Source organism: Stegodyphus dumicola, chromosome 1 (assembly GCF_044657685.1).
Source record: "Stegodyphus dumicola isolate Sdum_Otavi_A_Nest chromosome 1, ASM4465768v1".
NCBI lineage: Eukaryota > Metazoa > Arthropoda > Arachnida > Araneae > Eresidae > Stegodyphus > Stegodyphus dumicola.
The window spans coordinates 142,842,643-142,864,230 of NC_140768.1; the positions used below are offsets into that span (position 1 = coordinate 142,842,643).

Here is a 21,588-nt window from a genome sequence, read left to right on the forward strand (position 1 = left end):
TAAAAAATATTAAAATATTTAAAAACGAATTTTTGAAAGTTTTGATTAAAATTCTAAATTGTGCTGCTTTTTTAAAATTATAGATGAGTATTATAGCACAATTTCTATAAGGGAATTTTATTTCAATTATATTTCATAATACATCATAGTGATAAACACTTTTGACTCCTTAATAATTTTTACACATTTAATATTAAAATTGTATTTAAACGTAATAATTAATTTTGCTTGTATTTTATAATGATTATTTTTTTAATTTATTTTTAGTTCTGCATAAGATTTTTTTATTTATTGTTAATTTAATTTATTAGCCCATGCATGAATACATGTATGTTTCTCGCACTGTGACAAAAACGACAGTATCTAGAGCCATCGAATTTTAAATAATGTAATCCTCCACCCGAACATAGGCATCTGGACGGCCGAATTTCGAATTTGTTTTAATCTATTTCACATTTTGTAAAATTTTAACGAATTTTTGATTAACAAACTCAGCGAGTTCAGAGCGAGCACTGTATGGATATGCTGTTTTCAAATGTATGTGGTTTACGGGCGAAGAACATGATATTCAATAAATATAGGTAACACACAAAACTTTAAAAAAAGAGTGCTTCTAGATTTTATTTTATCTTTTTTTTTTCTTTCATTACGCTCAGAAAATTTTATGCTCCGAATTTTATGAATTATTAAAATAACTAATCCACTTTAATGTTAATAATTTAATGATCATATAATCAAATAAATATGATCGTTTTGTAATGTTATAGTTTGGAAAACCACTGCCTGAAAATGCTCATTAAATTAAAAAAAAAAAAATTATCAGATCTTGTTTAATTTTACCTTATTTATTTCAAAGCATCGCGTACTATCGGTCTCATTTAATTTTACTTTATTTTTAAGCAAAATTAAGTTCATAGAGTTTTTAGTGTTTTACCAAAGTAAAGATGTTTGTACAAGAATTACGCGTGAAAAAAATGCGCGAAATGCAGTAAAAAGTGCTTTAATGAGATATATTAAATCCTATTTGGAAAAAGCTGTTGCTTTCATAATCTCATCACTATACAACGTATCATATTTAATAATTAAAAAGAGTTATGTGATACAAACGCCACAGGTTTCAGTGTTAAAGTAAACCAGATCGTCCCTACTCTTTCTTGCCGACATGTCGGTGATGCGCGCCCCGTCCACTGGGTTAGTCTATCTCTTATAAGGTCCTTGGTGAAACAGTACTGACGCAGGTCACGACATGGTTATTCGCTGAAGATGCGATTCTTGCCTACTTACCATATATACCAAGTGAAACTTTCATATGCTAATGAAAAGAAAAAGGGGGGATGTGAGATTTTTAACATTCTCTAAGGATGTTTCTGATATTAAAAACTTTTATTCGTTGTATTATATGCCAATATGTTGTAGCGTTGCGCGCCTCCAACTTGCACGCAACCAAGAGGTGACTGTGAAAACTGGATAAAAGACAGTCTTGTTAAGGGTTTAAGTCCCTTTTTATTCAACGTAATAAATTACAAGTGCGTGCTCTTGACGCTCACAGACTGCGCCAACTCGGCGGTCAAATAAAAATAATAACCTGAAAAGAAACTAAAGACAAGACTCTAACTAGGAGGCTCTCTAAAAGTAACTAACTCACCGCGTTTTACAATACCGCTGCTAATTCAGCAAACTTGAAGATCACTTGAACGATTAACACTACTTCCAGGCAAGCACACAGGCCGAAACGCGGGGTTCTTCAATTTCTGGCCAACTACCTTCGCGCTCGTGAAGTAAGAATATTACACCTCGAACTCGTTGCCTTTCTATTTAAATCAGAATACTTCCGCTGATAATTTGAATCCTTGCGCATTCTATTAAAATTTACATACTCTGGCATTGGCAGTTCCAGGGGAAAGTAAGGCTTGACAGGAAAGATAGTTTAAACTTAAAATAAATGTTAGTTAAAATAAATATAAACCCTACATTTGCCGCTGCCAGAATTTGGAAAACTTGGAAGCAGGTCCTACAAACGACCTGTTGTAAATTTCTCTAATGCTGAACTAACTGTCGAGAACCTCGTTTACACAAAAAAATCTTATGTAACAAATTGTATACTAAAATTCTGTGTATACTTATAACTTTCTCTTCTTACAGCAACTTTTCCTGGACTTCATCAATCAATCTTGGTCTTTCCTGCTGGAAGGAATAAGTATCAGTATCTTTCTAAATACATTATAATTTACACTTTCTTGACACAATAAATTTTTGTTTTTACACGATTCGTTTTTCTTAGTTATTGCTTACTTCACATTCATTCAATTTTTCAAGCATTAATTTAACTTTACCCTGGCTCTCCACCATGTGTGGTGTCAAACGGGAATATTCGTGTTTTAGTCTTACAACACTTCCCCTAACCACCATGATTTGTTAGAATTCAACGACCAAATAGACACACCTTACTCGACATTCTACAACTCAATGAGCTACTTTAACATTCTTAAAAATTCAAATGTAGGTGGAGAACCCTACAAAACACATTCATTCTAACTTCCCCCTCATTCATCTTTAGACATGCAGGCTTTCGCTCTAAAGCATGACTTTAACTACAATTTAATACTTAAATTTTGACTTCATTGCTTTTGAGCATTTACTTTTAGCATCTAAAATTTTATGCTTCTAGACTAAATTCTACTTTTACATAACATTCAAGTATTTACGTACATTTACAAAATTTTAATACATATAATTTTTACAATTTACCATACAATGAATAAGAGAAAATAAATTTTTACTTTACTCATTCTTCGCCAAGCTGGCAGCACTGAAACTAAAATTCTTATTAATACAAGAATACGAAGTTATTTTTATCTTCGGCCAAATTTTGGCTTTAACATAACAGAATTAGTCTTTCGACCAACAGAAAATGCTTGTTCTTAGCTTTTATACTTAAAGAAAATAATACTTTTGCCTTAGCTAAATAAAGTAAAACAAAACTAAGTCTCAACCGAGACATATTGACTTTCGTCAAAACATAGAACTTCGTACTTATACATAACATTTCGGAACAAAAGAGAAAAAAAAATTATAGAAGGTTTTAACTTATCTTTGAGTTTTCGATGCTTGAAACTCCGTCATTCTTTTTTGGCAATATTGGTCCCAAGATAGAGGTTTCATGGACGTCAATCTCCTCCTTACTGACCTCCGAGTGTCGTCCACATTAGTTTTTCTTTTGCGTCCTCTACATGCTGGCCTCTTAACGGAGTAATCGTCTGGTTGTTGGCATTTCCGTTTTTCCCTGGGACGGCTGGTCTTGACGTCCTCCGGTCTGGAGTCCTTCTTGAATTTCTTCTGTTCCTGATATTTTTGTTGCTCCTGTTGCCGTTTCAGTTTCCGGAACGGCGGCCTTGCTGGCACCTGACTCTGTGGCCGTGTGCGCGTTCTCCTTGATGTATAATTTCTTCTGCGATCCGTTGTAGGTGGTGTTTTGCTCTTTACCACGGTTTCTTTACGCGGTGCATCTGTATTCTTGTTTTTCTTAAACGCTGGAGTTTGAAAGTTATTTTTTCTTTTTGATACCGACGTCCGGGTTGTAGAAGGGCTAGGTCTCTCTTCAGTTCTCTGCTTCTTGGGTGGTGGAATAGTTGTTGTTATTTCTGGACCTTCTACTTCGTTTAGACTTGAGTCCTGCAAGAAACTTTTAAGGATTTCAAAATCATTTGGATTATAGTATTTTTTCACCTGGTCGGGACTTGCTTTACAGATTTCCCCTCTCTCGTTCTTCAGATATAATACTACTCCTTTAATTTCCTGAATTACATAGGGACCTTCAAATTTTGGAGCTAGCTTTACCGTAAAATTGTCTGGGGCACTTGATAAAGAAAATTTCCGCTTCAATACTTTATCCCCAACTTTAAAATCTGCTTCACGGCGTTTTCTATCATAATATACTTTCTGCCTATTTCTTGCCGTATCCGAGCTTTTAAGCGCCTGATCAATCAGCTTTTGCACATCTTTTTGTTTAAACTCCTGCTCTCTTTGTTGCACAAAGAATAATTTATCTAAAGGCGTAATTAACTTTCTGCCTAAAAATAATTCTGCTGGGGTTTTTCCCGTAGTGTCGTGATTTGCCATTCTTAAAGCATAAGCTAACTCATTTATGTAGCCATCCCAGCGCTTGTGATGTGTGCTCACGTAACTGCGAATTATTTTTACTATGTTTTTATTCACTCTTTCTATGCCTAAAATTTCATTCGGAAATGTAGCGCGAATGCTATTTAAGTACCCGGCCGGGCTGTAATTAATATCATTTATTAACTGACATTGATTGCAGGACCTGACATACGCCGTTACTATTTTGTATAATTGCGGGAAATATACCGCCTCGCGTACCCTTTTTAAAGTCTTTCTGACCCCTAAATGGACCGCTGTTTTCGCGTCGTGTAATTCCTTCAAAATGCTTAATCGAAGCGAGGCTGGGATGACTGGTTTGTACTCAAGATTTTCGTTTGTTGTTTTCGTATAAAATAATAAATTATCTATTATTTCATAGTTTTCTGCTCTATTTCTTATCGCATCGATATCTGTGTGCTCAAAGCTTTCGGGGTCTTTCAAATATGCATAGATATTTCCAAATTCAGGATCAGCTTTCAGTTCAGTAATAATCGTATCTCTAGAATCTAAAATTTTTGAAGTCAACACAGCGCATTTAAGTTCATTTCCTTCATCGTCCAGTTTTATACGAGAAAGTGCGTCAGCTACATTGTTTTCCTTACCCGGTTTATATTTTATTGTGATATTATATTCTTGGAGTTTTAAAGCCCATCTTATTAACCTGGGCGTTAGGTTTTTCCCCGAGTAAAGTCTACCAACAGCCGCATGATCCGAAAAGACTGTTACTGGCGCTTTGCCGAAATAAACTCGAAATTTGTGTACAGCCATTAATACGGCTAATGTTTCTCTTTCTGTAGCTGTATAATTCCTCTGTGTCTGATTTAACGTTTTACTAAAAAATGCCAGAGGATGGTTATTTTGCATAAGAACCGCACCCACCGCATAGTCTGACGCATCTGCTGCAATTTCCAGGTTTTCGTCCCCCTCCGGGAATTTTAAAACAGGGGCATTAATAAGCGCTTCTTTTAATTTTTCAAAAGCTGTGTTTGCTTCCGCTCTCCACGTAAATTTACCCCTTTTTCTTTTGATTACTAAGAGTGGTTCAACAATATTAGCGAAATCTTTTATGAAAGATCGATAGTAAGAACATAACCCAAGGAAAGAAGAAAGTTTCTTGGCGGTGTTGGGCGGGGGGGAAATTCTTGATAGCTTTTATTTTTGAATCTTGCGTTTCTATAACCTTTTGCGAAATTTTATAACCGAGATATTTAAGTTCTTTAGTTGCGAACTTGCATTTTGAGGCGTTAATTGTAAGACCGGCCTTTTTTAATAATTTAAAAACTTGTTCTAAATCATTAATGTGTTGTTCCAACGTACTACTCGTTATAATTATATCATCTAGATAAATTAAAGTTGATTTTCCTAGGACAGGCTTTAGAACAATGTCCATAGCTCTCTGGAATGTTGATGGGGCCCCACACAACCCAAAGGGCATGCGTAAAAATGCATAAGTGCCCAATTTTGTTATAAACGCGGTTTTATGTATGTCTTCGGGTCTCATAGCTATTTGATAGTAGCCAGACGTTAAGTCCAAAGTAGACATGTATCTTGTCGATTTGATCTGTCTAATGATCTCGTCTATAACCGGCAAAGGGTAAACTGGAAATTTGGTAATACTATTTAGTTTTCTGTAATCAATAGCAAACCTCCAAGCCCTTTTATCCGAAGGAGGAAACTCGTTCTTTTTCCTACATAGTACGACTGGACTCGCGTACTCACTATTTATGGGCGTTATTATTTTATTCTTTAACATCTCCTGAATATGTTCTTCGATGATTACGTCTTTTTGTTTGTCGTACCGATAAGGTTTAGTCCTACAAGGTTTTTCGGCATTTAATTGAATCTTGTGCGTGACTATTTGACAATTTCCTGGTTTTTCTGAAAACAAATGAGAAAAATTACTCACCACTTGCTGTATTGCTTGCCTTTCATGGTCATTCAGATGGCTAAGGTCCACTTGCGGTGTCTCCACAGGTTCCACCACCCTCTGGTCCATCTCCAACACCACGGAACTGTCTTGAAAATTTAATTTGGCCCTCGCGGCCCTTAAAAACTCCATACCTAAAATAAGAGAATTTTGCAGATTTTTCACTACAAAAATTAATACTTTGAGGCTTTCCTCTTTTACCTATAAGTTTAATGATAATTTCCCGATGCAGTGACATGTTTTTCCTTGCGCCGCTATAATTTCCGTATTTTTCGTTTTAAATAATCGTACCCTATAAAAATTCTTTTTGAAGAAATTTTCACTCATAAAATTTCCTTCTGCTCCTGTATCGATGAGGGCTTCTACTGGTACATCGCCAACCAGGACTTGTATAATTGGTAGCTGTGAGTTTTTTACGATGACCGTATTTAAATGTCTATTTGAGGGTTTTTTTTTAAACTTCCGGGGTCTGGACCCTCCCTTTCACAGGCCCCTCTACTCGTTTAAAGCTTTCCTTTCAATCTGTGCCTTCTGGGTACGCGAATGTTTATTTTCGAATTTTCTTTTTGGGTCTTGACCTTCGAGTTTCGTTGAGTTAGCTTGATAGCTCTTTCCCCCATAAGAGCGATTTCCATTTCTGGTTTCCTCATTTGAAGATTTCCTTCGGGTACTTTGAGAATACGTTGCCCCTCTGGCTTTTTCCACTATTCTGCGATTTTGAAACTTCACCGCCAATTCGAAGAGCTCCTGCAATGTGCTTGGGTTTCTAATTTCAAAGTAGTCTTGAACAGAGGGTAACAATCTTGGTAAGATTATTTCAATAATCTCCGCATCGGGTTTCTTCCCATACAGCATATCCGTCAGCTTGATTTTTCGTAGAATAAAGTCCGTCAACTCTTCTATATCCCGTTGATAGAAACTATATAGTTCAGCTTCCAGCCGTGCTCTATCTTTCACTATGGGGAAGGCCTTTACTAATGATTTTTTGAAATTTTCAAATGTATATGTTTGGCTTCCAAATTCCCTTAATAAAAATTTGCCTATATTTTTCCACCATAGCGCGGCCTGTCCTCTTAGTGCGGATGTGGCGATGGCAACTTTTTGTCTTTCAGGAACAGGGTAGAGCTGAAAGTGGTTTTCTAGACCTTCTAGAAATACCGCCACCGAATTTTTTCCGTCGAAATGGACGTTTAGCTTGATTGACGCTCTCAAAGTTTGGACCAGGTATCCAAATCCTTCCATATGGCTTGTCATTTCTTGGTATTGTCCAGCGGCTTCCATCCAATTTTCGGCCATTTTAGTTCGATAAGTGTTCGGGCGCCAATGTAGCGTTGCGCGCTCCAACTTGCACGCAACCAAGTGGTGACTGTGAAAACTGGATAAAAGACAGAGTCTTGTTAAGGGTTTAAGTCCCTTTTTATTCAACGTAATAAATTACAAGTGCGTGCTCTTGACGCTCACAGACTGCGCCAACTCGGCGGTCAAATAAAAATAATAACCTGAAAAGAAACTAAAGACAAGACTAACTACGAGGCTCTCTAAAAGTAACTAACTCACCGCGTTTTACAATACCGCTGCTAATTCAGCAAACTTGAAGATCACTTGAACGATTAACACTACTTCCAGGCAAGCACACAGGCCGAAACGCGGGGTTCTTCAATTTCTGGCCAACTACCTCCGCGCTCGTGAAGTAAGAATATCACACCTCGAACTCGTTGCCTTTCTATTTAAATCAGAATACTTCCGCTGATAATTTGAATCCTTGCGCGTTCTACTAAAATTTACATACTCTGGCATTGGCAGTTCCAGGGGAAAGTAAGGCTTGACAGGAAAGATAGTTTAAACTTAAAATAAATGTTAGTTAAAATAAATATAAACCCTACAATGTAAATTCGCGTATAGTAAATTCGCTACCCATGTTTCTGATACCAAAAACTTTGATTTGCTGTGTTATATACCAATATGTAAATTCGCGTATAGTAAATTCGCTAAGGATGTTTCTGATATCAAAAACTTTTATTCGTTGTATTATATGCCAGTATGTAAATTCGCTAAGAATGTTTCTGATATCTAAAACTTTTATAGAAAAAAATACTGGTTTTACTATCGTACAGTTAATTATAATTTTGTCGTCAAAAATCTTTTATTTGTGTAATCAAACTTCGCTCTTCAAAGCACCGAATGTTTTAACTTTTTTTTTACGATTATATTAACTGGGAAATATAGTCATTATTACTTATATTTATTAATGTTTTCTCATTCCTTTTCAGTTTTACCATGCGTTTAATAATTTTGCATGATAACTTACTATAAAAGTCATGTGTTAGGTCTTTCCTGGATATACATGTCTGCTTCTAAAATATGGATTTAAAATTATGAATAATCATTTTTGCGATACGTTATGATGTCTTAATCTCTGCGTCCTAGTTTTTTAACAACTGAGCGTCATACTGCCTCGATTAGCCTTTGTTTAAAGCACAGGTAAACGTGACAATGAAAATAAAAAGCAAAAACATGAAATTTTTTCCCTCACTATTTTATTGGCCTAAACATGGATTTTTTAAAGGGTTCTTAATTTTTCAGTTAAAACTTGCACAAATTCTAAAAAGAAGTAGGAAAAATACAAACAAGTTCCGTCGAAGGTATCCATAAATTTCGTTATATCGGACGTTTGGAGGTTCGCTATAGACATACGTTACCTCCCAAACGGGATAGTGGTTAATAACCCTGGCTACAGCACCGAAGGACCCTGGTTCGAATCTAGGAGACGACATGGATGTTTATAAATGTATAGTGTCTTTGCGGCATTGGACATTCTAAACATATGGCGAGTCGAAAGACTTCTTGTGTGGTTTGGTGGCAGGGGAGGAGAGGTGGGAGAACCTCCGACCCATCCACCCCGGTCTGTTCTTCCTCAGGTGAAGCTAGACAAAATCGTACCTATATTCACGTATAAATTCGCTAAATCACCTATAAGGTGCTCAAGGCTGTTGCCAACAACAGGCACAATCTTGTACTCCTTGCCGCAATGAATTTTGTGGGATATTCTGACGAGGTTAGACAGGTGAGATTAATCACACCACCAACAACAAAATAATTGAACATAACCTTCAGAGCACAGGAAACTGAACGGGACCAAAAAGCTTGTTCGTTATATCCAGAATTTCGTTGTAATCGAGTTCGCTAGCTATAGCACAGTTTCACTACAACATGAAGCGTTGTAAAAATTGTCTAGAATTTACTTCGATTTTGTTCTGTGCTTCATGTGAGTTTTGATTCGACATAAGGTTCAACTTTAGAATGGCCATTTTGTAATATTTGTGTCTTTGACTCTTTTAAGACTTCGTGCTTAAGACTTTATATTTGTTATTGAGACGCAAAGATGACCCAACATAGTTATGATGTACAGTTATTAGATGTAAGGACGATTGTCCTCAAAACAACTATGCGGAAGCATAATTATGATGCTATTTTGTAAATACATTTGTAGCTTTACGTTTTGCACCGTTATGGTCACATGTGATAGAGGCAACACCGTCTTCACACATTACTGTCAATGATCAAGGCCTGGTTGAACAGCTGGAACTGTAGACAGACATTTTTATCCAAAACCTCTAATGCGCTTTGTTTTCGTGAAAGAAAACAGGATTAAGATAATTTGGGGCAGACTTAAGAACTAGAGACCTAGGCTCGGGACTTCTGGGCCAAGGCTATACATAATCAGACTCTAATTATCATGGCATCCTGTCCAAACTGCTAGATAAACTGTCCAATTACTATAATTGGGCAGTGCATACAAGCATCCGTCAGAAGACAAGACAGCGTATGTATACAATACACAGAAAAACAATACTCATAAATGTTTACACAAACTTACAACATCCTCTGCTGTGCCACAGAAACCTGCTATTGCTTCACCCCACGTAAGACAACAAAAGTACAAACTTCCCGACCTTCTGTCAGCGAAAATCGTCTGATGGCGTTCTTCCATTCATAATTTCAATCTGTGGGTGAAACTATTCCTTACAAAGGCAGGAATTGAGCAAAGTGTGCCAGTACTTCCCACGTGGCGACGTCTTCAAGAGCGCCAAAACTAACAGCTAGATGTAGGCAGGCGGAAACACTTTCACTCACCAAAAAGAACAACCGTCAACAGACACCCAAGCACGCCCATCCTACGATAGTCCTTCCAAGGCCCGCAGACGATTGCTCACTCATTGAGAGGAGGTTGTTGTAGGTGCCATTGAGAAAATGTTTCTTTAAATGGGAAATTGGGAAATACGACACATATGCAGAGGGATGTTGTCGTAACCTAGAATTCCTTTGCGCTTATAATGCCCTGAATTTTATTTCGGCATATGAAATCAAATGTGTCATAGCCCTAATGAAATTTTTAAGCTGTTGCCGTAGAAAAAATATTAAAAACTTAAAATTATTAATTTATCCGACCAATTATTCTATCCAATGGCTTTCAACTTTATACATTTCCCCTTTTCACCATGTTTCAGCATATCATTTCCCTCTCCCAAATTGAATTTTTTTTAAATTTATTATTTATATAAGTTACAAATTTCAAATAATTTTAATTTCGAATAATAATTGGAATCGATAATTCTCATATTTTAGTGTACTATAAACATGCACGTAAATTTAATTTCTATTCTACTTAATATGTGTTAGGTACATGTTTGTTAATATACAAATGACTATTATTATTTTATTTAATATAATATGAGTAACGATACTTTTCTATTGACTTAGCTGCGCTGAGATTATGCCTAAATTATTTTTTTTCCTCGGACCCTTTGTCACAAAATTTCTGACCCTATTTAGCTACTTTTTATCATGAATGTTTTATTGCACTTCAGTTTACCAGTCAGAGGTAAAATAATTATTGTCTTAGGCAAGGAGATGAAAATTTAGATATTTTTAATATTTGCAAGTAATATTTGACGTCAGAAATATAAGTAATTTATTACCATATGGCTGCAAATCCTTTTAAAAATTATTTTCGTATATATTAATAATTAAAAATATTATAAACTATTTTATTTAAATGCACCTGATGTTTAACACGTTCTTAACGGAGTCTTTTTAAAATCTTTAAACTGATGTATTATATTATGCTACGTTACGCTGCCACACGTTTCATTATCGGTGCCACTTAAAAATGTGGCAGTTTTTTAACTGTAAGATCCTTCATTTATCTTGCATGATGACGAGTAATCTTTAATTTATCTTGCATGATGACGAGTAATCTTTAATTTATCTTGCATAATGTCCTAGTAAATTGCGAATTCTCGAAGTTTTGCCGTTTGGCAAAGCGTAATCACTTTACTTTATATTACCGTAACAAACTGAATGATATTAAATCAATAAACACATTTTTCCTGTAATCTAAATCTTTACAATCTTTCGACCAACTATGATATTAAAATGATTTAAAGCGAATTTATTTTATTGTTATATATGCGATTTTTATTGTAATATTGTGCGGAACAGAATTCGAAATCTTCACGATTCTTGTTTTGTATACATATTATATCCAAAACAAAACTTCTCATTTTAAAAGAAATCGTTTGGTATTATTTCATATTCCACCAGATTTCGCACGACAAGTATGCTTCACGATGAACACGTTTCAGACTTGAAGTCAGAATGGATCGAATTGCAAATTCTTATTTATCTATTTCATTTATTTATTTACTTTTCTTTGAATGGCAGCAGTTACAGCGAATGGCGGCTTTCTCTCTCTCTGTGTGTCATTTAAAATGTGACCCACTTTCTGTTTTGCTTTCTTCGTCTTCCGCGGTATTGTCGTGAGAAAGAAACGTAGCGAAGTTCGTTAGCTCGTCTGCGGTCATTAACAGCTGATGCCAATCTGCGGTTCCTAACTTTTTGCTATTGTGTCTCAGACCGAGCTGACACCAAACGAAAAATTTGCATCACAAAACTATGGGAGTTTGCAAGGCCTTTGAGGAAATGCTGGAAAATCATTGTATCGGGGACAGTTGTGTATCGTTAAAATAAACAATTAACGATGGCAAAAGTCACTAATTACTCTTATTGCATGTTCTTTTTGACATTACAAATGTCTGTAGTGAAATTATCAAAGTTTTTGTATCGTTATGGAATACAATAAAATCATTTTATCGCAAAAAGTGCTAAATTGAATAATTAGTGATTATAATAACCATTAATTATTTATGTATCGGGTTGTCAAGAAAGTAATTTCGGTTTTTTAGTGTGAAATATAACTGAATTTTTTCTGTACAAAAAGTGAACTTTAATCAGTCTGATATTTTTCATTCTGTTCGCTGACCTTTTGGTATCTTTCTGGTAATTTCATGATTCCGCCCTCATAAAATTTCTGGGCGTTATGAGCAAAAAATCTCAATCAAGTGCGGTGTGAAATCATCGTTATTACTGAAATTTTTACCCCTTTTAAGGAATTTAAAAAATTTTGAAATAAATGATAATCGGATGGTGCAAGGTCAGCGCTATGGTTAGGGTTAACTTCCAAGTCAATGCAAGATCATGGTTACTTCCCAACCAAGCTCTCCAGTAACTTTATACGTGTGGTTAAAGATGTATGAGGTCTCACATTGTCGTGGTAGAACACGATTCCTTTGCGTTTTGCTAATTCTGAACTTTTCTCTTTGATTGCTTTCTCCAGTTTCATACCATGTTGGCAGTAAACATCTGAGTTGATCGTTAGTCGCTTGGAAGCAGCTACTAAAATGTCAGCATGATCTTTTTCTGATCCAATTTAGCTTCCGCTATGATTTGTGCTCATTCACCATCGTGATCTTTTTCGATTAATGTTATTGTAGACGATCCACCAGTGATGATTCGTTTCAAAAAAGGGTTGATTGTGTTTGCAATACCTATCGCAAATACTGATCCTTTGTGAGAAGTGAATTTCTTTCAGTTCATGTGGAACCCAAATGTCGAGCTTTCAAATCCCAGACGTCTTACGTGATTTTCTCTATATTTCCAGTTATATGACGGTTCGATTCAATTATGGCTTTAATTTTGTCATCATCAACTTCAGAAGGTTGGCTAGGAAGTTGGTCATTTATGAGCGAAAACTCTCCAGAACCAAATTTTTTAAACTACTTCTTACACGTGCGTTCTGAGAAAAATCGTTGCTTTTGGGACATCGTTAAATTAAAAAATAATTAATGGCAGCTACCATTAATTTCTCTATATCGCACGTTATTTTTGACAAGTGTCTTAAGGGGATTATATCCAATTTCTTTGGACCATTATAGAGTACAAGAAAAGGATTTTGTAGGGCAAAGTGTCAATCTCAAAAATCAGTAGCTATAGCAAACCGTAATTACTTTAAGTCGCATATTCTTTTGGCAGAATAAACTTGTTTAGTTTAATCTGTTCAAATTTTTGCTGCTTTAATGGCAATAAAAGTCATTAATTGCATCGAGTTGCATGTTCTTGAAAACAGAAAGCGTCTTAAGCGAACTATTTTAATACAGGGAAATATAATGTTAAGTTGAAAAATTAATGATAAAAACAAGCATTAATTACTTTGAATCGCATGTTCTTTTTGATATTACAAATGCCTTTAACGAAATATTTCCAGATCTATTGAATAGCTATGGAATAGAAGAAAATCATTATATTCCAAACAGTATTAAATAAAAAAAGCTGTTCATGATACTAAACATTAATTAATTTCAATCGTTTTCAATCGTAATTAATTTAAACATTAATTAATTTCAATCGTACGCTGCTTTTTACAATACAAATGACTTTAGTGAACTATATCCAAATTTTTTGTAAAAATTAATGTCAATTATAAGTATCGGTTTTCTACTTCCTTGTACGAAATAAAGGAAGTATTGTAATTGCGAAAAATTTCGGTTATCGTATTTAAATTAAAATATACATTTTGACCACTCTCGAATCCATTTGAACGATTTTTTGTGTGAATTTATACGTACGGGCAGCATAAAAAACACTTTCTTCCCAAACGGATTGTGATAGGGATTCAGAAGATATTTTTGCATTATGCACTTATGCATCTCGCATGACTCAAATACGAGTAGCCGTTGAACGTTGAACTTTTGTATGTGGGACTGCTATAACGTAGTTGTGCACCTCCCTTTTTGTTGAAATCGGCCGCACCAAACATTTACATATACATATATATATATAATAATTTATTTACTAATGAAATATTAATTATATTATCTCCTAAGATTAATTTTAGTAGAATTATCTAAAAAGAGTGAATCCATAGTGAGTAAGTTTAGTGCCGAAAATTGTTTTAATTTTCGGCACTAAACTTACTCACTATGGAATTTGAATAATAGTACACTAATAGTACAATCACTAGTAATTTGAATAATAGTACAATCATAATACAATAATAATAGTACAATCACTAGTAATTTGAATGTAAATTTTTAAAAATGTTTAACGGGGACTTGAATTAAATCATGAATATCAAAACTTCAATTGTAAAAAGAAATTAAATTAAAAGCAAGTAATTAAATTAAGAGCAAGTAATCATTGCCATTGATCGGAAATTAGTTGACTTTTCAAGGGGAACAAACCAACTCCCGTGCAATGAACAATAATTAAGGAATAAATACGAAGGTGTTTCGTCCTTTACTCAAGTAATAAGGCGATGCCAAACTGGCAATTTAAGTGAGGCCAAATATTCACTCAAAATTGAATTAGCGAAAATGCTTCATCAGAATGAGTTATTTGGTGCTCCGCATTGGTTCTTGATCCCTTCAATTCACGGAAATATTTGGCCTCACTTAAATTGCCAGTTTGGCGTCGCCTTATTACTTGAGTAAAGGACAAAACACCTTCGTATTTATTCCTTAATTATTGTTCATTGAACGGAAGTTGGTTTGTTCCCCTTGAAAAGTCAACTAATTTCCGATCAATGACAATGATTACTTACTTTTAATTTATTTCCTTGCTTTTAATTTAATTTCTTTTTACAATTGAAATTTTGTTATTCATGATTTAATTCAAGTCCCCGTTAATCATTTTTAACAATTTACATTCAAATTACTTCAAAACAATTTTCGGCACTAAACTTACTCACTATGGATTCACTCTTTTTAGATAATTCTACTAAAATTAATCTTAGGAGATAATATAATTAATATTTCTTTAGTAAATAAATTATTATTATATATATATTGTTGCGTGCGTACGGGTTCGTTATGAAATGAATGCACAAGTCCGATGAAAAATGAACAAAACTTTGTTATTATCACAACAAAAATGCTTAAATTTTCTCAAATTATCATGCAGTATTACAATATCTCACAGCAGTTATCTTTTAACTACTCAAATGTCCAATAGAACGTAATTCAGAACAGCTAAAGAAAGCTAATCCGCGAATTCGCTACAGTCAACAAGAGCAATTTTCTAAACAACAACAAACTACGTAACTACTCCAAACTGAGAGGTTTTCCTCCTTTTTTTTAAATCGCGTGCGAGAACTTTCTGGTACTTTCTCGAAATCAAAAAGACAGATTTATTTATTTAATGTTAAATGCACGTGCTCTTGTATTTTTAATTTTCCGGCTTAGCTTTCTTCTTTTAATATTCGTCATGCGCTGCACTGCGCGGGAAATAAAAACATTTAATTTATAATTGAACTAACATTAGCTTTTTAAATACCAAATTCGTAACACTGCCCCCTTCCGAAGGACTGCACGTCCCGGGCAGTACAATCCCTGGACAGGAAGCTAAACTTACAACTGTGGCATAAATGCATTAATAAGCATTACATTACAATAATAAACAACATGAACAATAAATGCAATAAATAAAACAAATCAAATGCTATCAAATACAAATCAAATACTAAATGCAAATCAAATACTAAATACAAATCAAATCAAATACACATTTAAAAACAAAAAGGACCATGGTCTTATACTATTTACAATTATTTACATTACGTACTATGGCCATAGTAATGAGCTAACCTGTCGTAATGAACGACTTTAGGTTTAGAGTTCGAAGACTTACGGATTCGAACCATGACGTCATTCAGCCTGTTTAGGACCGTGTACGGACCATCCCAAGGTGACTGTAATTTTGGACAAAGTCCTTTCCGTCGAGTCGGATTCCACAACCACGCCTTGTCTCCTTCGTGGAATTGATGTTCAGTAGCTCTCGCGTTGTATCTGGTCTTCACTTTCTCCGTCGCCAAGTTCACTCACTTTCGTGCGGAACGGTGCATCACTTCAAAACGGGCCTGGACATCTTGGATGTGTTCCTCAGGCGATTAAGGCGCATCCGTATGGCGATCAAACAGGCGGTCACAAGGCAGACGAAGGTCTCGACCGGAGAGCATCTGTGATGGTGAATATCCAGTAGTCTGGTGTTTCTCTCCGACCCTAGTAGGATTTCGGCAGCTTTTTTAATAGGGTCTTTCACGTCGGCGTTTCCAGGCGATAATTCCTTTTGAAGATGGATCGTCATGTCTTCAGATGCTGAGAACAGCTTATTGTTTTTGAAGTCTAAGGAAAAATTGTATTTCCTTAAGAAGCCCAATCCGAGTATGCATGGATCTGTGATATCCGTCATATAAGCCGTGCGTCACATAAGAGTACTCTTTACCGATGAGAGCAGATTCAGTCTGAGTAGCGATTCTCATCTGGAGAGAGCGGGGAAGCCGCAATCATCCCTCGAACATCATTGAAAGGGACAGGTATGGAGGTGGCGGTGTTCTCGTTTGGGGAGGCATCATGCTTGGTAGTCGTACAGACCTTCACATCTTCGACGCAGGTTCAGTCAACCGTTATTGTAACGAGATTCTTCTTCCATATGAGCGTCTTTTTAGAGGCGCTATGGGTCCGCAGTTCCTTTTCATGGACGACAATGCACCATGTCATCGCACAGTAGCTGCCGAACAGCTCTTAAAGAGTGAGGATATTGAACGTATGGATTGGCCGGCACGATCTCCGGATCTCAATCCCATCGAGCATGTATGGGATTTTCTAGGCAGACGCTTGGCAGCTCGTACCTTACCACCAGTAACGATTCCGGAGCTTCGATTGGCGCTGCAAGACAAATGGGCAGCAATGCCTCAACAACTCATTAACACCCTCATTCTCAGCATGGGCAGACGCTGTGAAATCTGCCTAGCAGTCAGGGGAGATCATATCCCCTATTAAAGACCGGATGTTTCTTGCTGGACACCCATCACAGGGATGTTTCGGCCTTCAGTCGCATTGCGCTCCATGCTACTTTTTCAATAAAGCTTCTTTTTATTCGTCTGATTTCTCTTTTAGTGAGTGTTGCTTACATTACTCATGTCCTTACGTATTGGGAATCTTACGGTATTAAATGTGTTGATTTGGAAAGCTTTTGTACAAAGTTATATTGAAAAAACCGTCTCGTCCTTAATTTTTGCACACCAGTGTATATACGAGGGCCATCCAGGAAGTAGATTACGTTTCCGTCTGTGTCCGCTAGGGGCGGGGCTAGCGCGGCCATCTTGGGGTCAGAGCGTTGCGCAGCTCAGTCTGCATCTAGCCGTGCTAGTGAGAGGTTCGTGCTGTGCTCCGTTCAGATACTGTGACGGTTTGAAATGTCTGCGTTAATTGAAAATCCCGCGAGCTGCGAGGTGCGCTCAGTAATAAGGTTTCTGACTGCAAAAAACTGTAAACCGATAGAAATCTATCGGCAGCTTCGTGAAGTGTATGGGGACAACATTATCACTGAAGGTGGAGTGCGTCAGTGGGTCATAAGATTTCAAAATGGCCGAACCAATGTTCACGACGAAGATCGAAGTGGGAGACCCAGCATAGTGACCGCCGAACTTCTCGAAAAAGTCGATGCTAAAGTCCGTGAAAATCGAAATTTCACAATAACGGAACTTTCTTTGAGTTTTCCACAAATTTCGCGAAGTTTGTTGCACGAAATCATCAGCGAAAAGCTTGGTTACCACAAGTTTTGTGCAAGATGGATTCCAAAAATCTTGACAGAGGACCACAAAAATCAGCGAATGGCTGCAGCTTTGAACTTTTTGGACGCTTACCATAAGGATGGTGACTCTTTACTCGATCGCATCGTTACTGGTGACGAAACATGGGTGAAACATGTGAACTGTGAAACGAAATTGCAATCAATGCAGTGGGGGCACACAAGTTCTCCCCAAAAACCCAAGAAATGCATGCAAACAATGTCGGCAAGGAAGATGATGGCGACTGTTTTTTGGGACAGAAAAGGTGTAATTTTGGTGGACTTCCTGGAAAGAGGCACTATAATAAACTCTCAAAGGTATTGCCAAACTCTCCAAAAACTCAGAAGAGCAATTCAAAACAAGCGCAGAGGAATGTTGAGCTCTAAGATCTTGTTGATTCACGACAACGCCCGGCCCCACACGGCAAATGTCACTCGTAAAGTTCTTGAATCTTTTAAGTGGGAGTTGTTTCCTCATCCGCCGTACAGTCCCGACCTGGCACCGAGCGACTTCCACCTATTCCCAGCAATGAAGAAGTGGCTGGCTATGCAGCGTTTTGATGACGACGCACAGCTGCAAGAAGAGGTAACGAAGTGGTTGAAGGCGCAGGCGGCCGAATTTTTCGACGAAGAAATTTCCAAGCTCGTACATCGCTACGATAAATGCCTTAATTTGTATGGTGACTATGTAGAAAAGTAGTATTTGAGTGTGGCTTTCATCTGTATATAATAAAATTTGTTTCCTATAATTTGTTTATTTTTTTATTCCAAAACGTAATCTACTTTCTGGATAGCCCTCGTATATGCAAAATATGTAGCGCTTTACGAACTCTTAACAAAGACTCTCTAAGGATTAGAGATTCTTTGTCAAGAGCTCTTTAGTTGCCAGAAATTAACTTCATGTAATGAATAGTTGACGGTAAAGAACGAGCCACCGTAAGAATATACGGGGAAAGGTAAAAAACGAGCCACCATAAGAATTATGTACCATTAATATTATGATACACATATATACAATCATATGTGTATCATAATATTAATGTTTTTGCATTTACAAAAGAACCTGTGTGAATGAACATGAACCTTTCAGGTTAGTATATATATAATTTTATTTATGAGAAACGTTTTGTGTGTATACCATCTCGTAGGAAGATAAACTTAATCAAAGCTAATTAGTAGGCTATCGTAGTAAAATATGCCAACAGTTATATATATTCCCACTCTGTTATCCGGATTGGTGAGATCATCTGATTTTCCCATGAAGGCTTAACTTAATCTGCATGCAACAATTGTAGAATTATCAACTACTTAAAAGTTTAACTGCCACTAAGCCTAACGAGACCGCCACTTGTTTGCATTTGAAACTCTTAGCTTGTGCGCCAAATTTCACTGGTGTCTTTCTGACACTGACGTAACTTATGCGAAATATTAACCATTTAAAAACAACTATTTTGCATAAAATATTTGCATAATCATTAAATTCTCATAACGTTTGTCGAATGGATTTAAAAAAAAAAAGTAGGAAGAATTTTCATTTAAAATGTGTTGTTTAAACTCTCGTTAGTTTCAAAGCCAAGGAAAATCATTTATGTTTTAAGGATATCTAACTTCCTCGAAAAATCAATTGATGAAGACTTCATGCTTCTTGTTTTTAATATTTTGTATTGTTCGAGATTGCTTTTATCATGACTTTTTCAAATTCCTTATTTCGTAAGAAATAATGAAGTCTTAGGTGATGCCAACTGCAGAAGGAAAGTTTTTTGAAATAATAATTTCTTTCCTCTTAACAAGTTTCATGATTCCGTGAGTTGATATTAGTAAATTAAAACGTTTATGGTGTGGTGTGGTGGTGGTGTATTTAATTATGGCAAAGCACACTAGGGCTATCTGCCTAAGGGGAGGGATGCCTTTCGTGGAGGACTTTCTAAGGGAAACTGGCTCGTATACACGTTACACATGGGGAAAACCACGAAAACGCCCATGCAGCCAGCCCGTTCGCGGGATTCGAACCTCGGACCGAACTACCAGTGTTCAGCGACTTTACCGCTCGGCCGCTGGTGGGCCCTTAAAACGTTTATATTGGTCGTAAATAAATAATTGATTTGAAAATAAAAATTACATATTGTTGTAGTTATGCGTAATAGTTGTAATGCAAGCGTTGCAGAAGTTCATTTTTTCGAAAAATAATACGTTATTACAGTAATAATATCTCGAAGTTATGTAATAATTGATTCCTAAATATAACTCGAAAAATATTTCTCCGCAGCCACAATATTCGAATTGGGAGGGTTTACCAGGTAATTAATGTACAGGAAATATAAATAAATAATTAATTAAAAGACTGTAGTCTGAAAACATCAGTCTACAACCAAATTTATCAAACAAGATTTTATCGTAAAAAATCAGAAACAAATTTTGTATGTTACGAAGTCAAAAAGTAGAAATCATGATAAAAATTAAAAAACAAATGAATCTGTCTGACTATGGATATGTATCTCAAAGTTAAATTGTGTAATATTAAAAAAATGGAATACAATTTGATTCTGTACTATTTTTAACGTAATATTTGGCATTTAAAACATATTATAAAATTTATGTATTGCAAAAGTTTAAAAAGTATAAAATATCGTGAAATCTCAAAAATGATTGATTCTGCGTCTGGTACGTAGCATGGAATGTTTGAAACATCTTTTATTAGTGAGAACAAAGTTGCAGATTTTGAAGAAAATTATCACTGGATATATATTAGAAGTTAAAAGATGTAAAAGCATCATAAAAAATTACAAATATCTTATTAGTGACAAAAAAGCTGCAGGTTTTCATAATTATCAGTTGAATACATATTACCAAGTTAAAAAATATAAAACATCATAAAAAGTAAAAAACAAATAATTTTGTTCCAACTATGGTTATTAAAAAGTGTAAGATATAAAAAGTATGGAAGTTAAAAAGTATAATATATAAAAAAAATGGAAAACAAATGATTTTGTACCGTTTAACATAATAATCTCGCATTAGAAACATATTAAAAAGTTTAAAAAGTGTAAAATATCATAAAAATTAAGAAAACAAATTAATTTACAACAACTCTGCACCAATTATGGATATATATTGCAAAGTTAAAAAGTGTAAAATGTTGTAAAATTCAAAAATAATTGATTCTGTATCTGTTACATAACATGGAATGTTTGAAATATATTTTATTAATGAGAACAATGCTACAAATTTTGAAAAAAATATCAATTGGATACATGTTACAAGTTAAAAGATATAAAACATTGTAAAAAATTTAAAAAGTGTTACGTTAGAAATCTCTTTTATTAGTGACAAGAACGCTGCAGATTTTCAGAAAAATTATCAGTTGGATATATATTATTTTGTTTGAGTTATGGATATTAAAAAGTGTAATTTATAAAAGCCGTGGAAGTTAAAAAGTTTCAACTGTGGAAGTTAAAAAGGCATACTATATAAAAAAATGGCAAACAAATGGCTTTTGTACCATATAACATAATATCGGGCATTAGAAACATCTTAAAAAG

General features: G+C 35.4%; 1 protein-coding gene across 3 annotated transcripts in view; it reads left to right on the plus strand.

Moving 5' to 3' along the window:
* aru (arouser) overlaps nt 1–21,588 on the plus strand; it is a 204,634-nt gene that overhangs the window by 71,489 nt on the left and 111,557 nt on the right. The window contains exon 2 of one of the 3 annotated variants that reach the window (XM_085821476.1): nt 2,143–2,197. The exons of the other annotated variants lie outside the window; for them this stretch is intronic. The gene's annotated coding sequence lies outside the window, so the exon portion shown is untranslated. The remainder of the gene's footprint in view (nt 1–2,142; nt 2,198–21,588) is intronic. 3 annotated transcript variants of the gene reach the window in all.